Raw genomic sequence first — 3,051 nt, forward strand, 5'->3', positions numbered from 1 at the left:
AAACAATGATAAAAAAATAAAGAACACCTCCATTTAGTTAACACCACGCTAGTTAATGGACAGAAGTGCCACTTAAGCATAGACATGACCAACAAGGTTATATACATCGATTATAGTTCACTCAATATTATCAACATGAAATGAATTGCTTAATGAACTAGTGACATCACTAACTTGGAAAATTATTGCTTGAGAATCCTGAAATAATTAATATATGAAATCTGCTGACGAGTACAGAAATTGGAGTAGGCCCCTCCATAGCATCCGGTAACCATACATGAAGGGGAAATTGGGCAGATTTAGCTACGGAACCGCAAAATAACAATAGGGCACACAAAGTAACAAAAAAAACATTAAGATAATTATTAAAAATCAAGTTATTGAATATTTGAAACAAATCCCGAAATTCCAAACTACCCGTTATCCAATAAAGACCTAAAATACCTAATAATAAACCAAAATCCCCTACACGATTAGTTACAAATGCCTTTTGACAAGCATTTGCTGCAATAGGACGTGTAAACCAAAAACCTATTAATAGATAAGAACACATTCCAACTAATTCCCAAAAGATATAAATTTGGATCAAATTCGAACTAGTAACTAATCCCAACATTGAAGCATTAAAAAAACTCATATAAGCAAAAAATCTCAAATATCCTTGATCGTGAGACATATAATTATCACTATAAATAAGAACCAAAATGCCAACAGTAGTGATTAATATTAACATAATAAGGGTAAGTGAATCGATCAAGTAACCAAATTCTAAAGAAAGATCATTATTTATAGTCCAAGACCACACATATTGATAGATGAAACTCTTATTGTTATTTATTTGATCGATCGACAGCGCGACGGAAAAAAGCATAACTATACCTAACAATAAAATACTGAGAAAAGCCCACCTACGTCGAAGATTTTTTGTTGCTGAGATTCTAATCTAATATCTAATATAGAAATAAGATAAAAGCGGGTAGCGGGAATCGAACCCGCATCGTTAGCTTGGAAGGCTAGGGGTTATAGTCGACGTTTATTTATCTTTTTTTTTTTTTAACGTCTCTAATTCAAAACCGAACGTGAAACTTTTGTTTCATTCGGCTCCTTTACGGAAGGGATTCAGAAAAGAAGAAATATGGAACACGGGAAAAAGATTCCGCTAACCCATAACATCTATGTCAGCCTTTCTGTATGAATACATTGAAAACGCCTTGCTTTTTAGATGATCCCTATAGAAAAGGAGTATTTTTACAAATATACGTTTGTTTTTTCTAGTTACTTCGTTCTCTATTTCTATTTGAAAGAATCTTTAGGAAAAGAATCAAATTTCCATCGAGCTAAAAAAAGGATATCGATGTCTCTAGTAAACTAGAGTAATCGTTTAATAGCTATTGTGCCTCAACCTCTCTTAGACACAGAAATATAGTATGATTTGACATCAGAATCGCAAAATGTTAAGAAAATTTAGATTATTGTATATACAAAATACCTAATTTTAAATTAGTATCATTACTATTACAGATCAAACAAGATATCTATAAAATATGGAAGGAGGAGAAGAACGCTTTTAACTTATGGTAAAAAATTTATTTCTACCAGGATTTTCACAAGAAAAAAAAGAAAAAAACCCCGGCTCGGTTGAATTTCATGGTTTAATAGTACATCCCAATAGGGGGCGACCATACTTGTTTAATTTATCTCTTTCAACTTGGATGCCATGAGGCGGACCTTGGAAAGTTTTAATATAAGAGATAGGGATTCGCAAATCTTCCAGACGTAGGGCGCGAAGGGCCTTGAACCCAAATACATTACCTACAATGGAAGTAAACATGTTAGTAACAGAACCTTCCTCAAAAAGGTCTAAAGGATAAGCTACATAGGCAATATATTGATTTTCTTCGCCAGCAACCGGCTCTCTAAAACTATTTGTTTACACGGTAGTGATATTCTTTGTTTCTCTTTTCATCTTCGGATTCCTATCTAATGATCCGGGACGTAATCCAGGACGTGAAGAATAAAAAAAATATTTTTAGTTTTCTATGTTTTCCTTGTTTGTGCTAGATTTTTAAAAACTTTTAGGATTTTATCTATTTTACATCTTTAACTGGTAACTATCAAAATCAAACATAGAAAATTCAAAAGAAAAAAATACTAACTCACGGGCGGAAACGGAAAGAGAGGGATTCGAACCCTCGGTACAAAAATTCGTACAACGGATTAGCAATCCGACGCTTTAGTCCACTCAGCCATCTCTCCCCAATTGCGATATCTATATATATTGTTTATGTTAGATTGCATAACCAAACAAAGTAGGGGTTGAAAAAAGACTTTTTTGTTTAGATCTTATATATTCTTTTTCTATTTATAATGGATTGGATTTCTATTCAGTATTATACAAAACATGAGCCACTCACTCATCAACGAAGTACTAACAAGTTCAAATGCTTTAAACATGACAAAACATAAAACAGATCCAGAACCATCCAATTTACAAAGTAAAAGAAACATCCTAATTCCTAGCTCAAGCACCATCCACTCAGAGGTTTACGATTAATTGTCACCATCAACTTGAGAATATCAGCAACATGAAATGATAAACCTGCAGCAAAACAGGATTTATCAGGCTCACAAGAAACTAGTTTAAGCCGGAAAATGCCATATTAATCTACATAACTCTACCACAAGGGAAACATAGATGTAGTAACGCAGGTGTCTATATTGATGTTTTCCTACCTAGTCAAAAATTCTTCTTCCGTTGTCTTCCCCCCTTGTTTGGCTTTCTAGTGGGTAACTCCGCACACTGCAGCATGCTCTTCGTGCTCGGTGCTGTGAAAGGTGATCTCATAGCCTTAGACTTTTTTCTTGGCTCATTTTGGCGCACTTGATTGCTGACCAATGCCTTAGCGCCTTGCCAATTTTTGAATTATGAGGACCCATCACTATGGCTAGTATGATTTCCTTCCTAAACTCCTGTACAATGTCCTGCATGGCAATTACGTGTTGGAGGATAATTTTAAAAATGAGAAAGAAATTGACTACAAAAGGGTTCAA

At 34.3% G+C, this 3,051-nt stretch overlaps 1 non-coding gene across 1 annotated transcript; it reads right to left on the reverse strand.

Moving 5' to 3' along the window:
* Nucleotides 1–2,169: 2,169 nt before the first annotated feature.
* On the reverse strand, nucleotides 2,170–2,256 carry TRNAS-GCU (transfer RNA serine (anticodon GCU)). The gene has a single exon. It is a non-coding gene; the product is annotated as a tRNA-Ser (tRNA).
* Nucleotides 2,257–3,051: the final 795 nt, after the last annotated feature.

This window comes from Arachis duranensis, chromosome 1, assembly GCF_000817695.3.
Source record: "Arachis duranensis cultivar V14167 chromosome 1, aradu.V14167.gnm2.J7QH, whole genome shotgun sequence".
In the NCBI taxonomy this organism is placed as follows: domain Eukaryota; kingdom Viridiplantae; phylum Streptophyta; class Magnoliopsida; order Fabales; family Fabaceae; genus Arachis; species Arachis duranensis.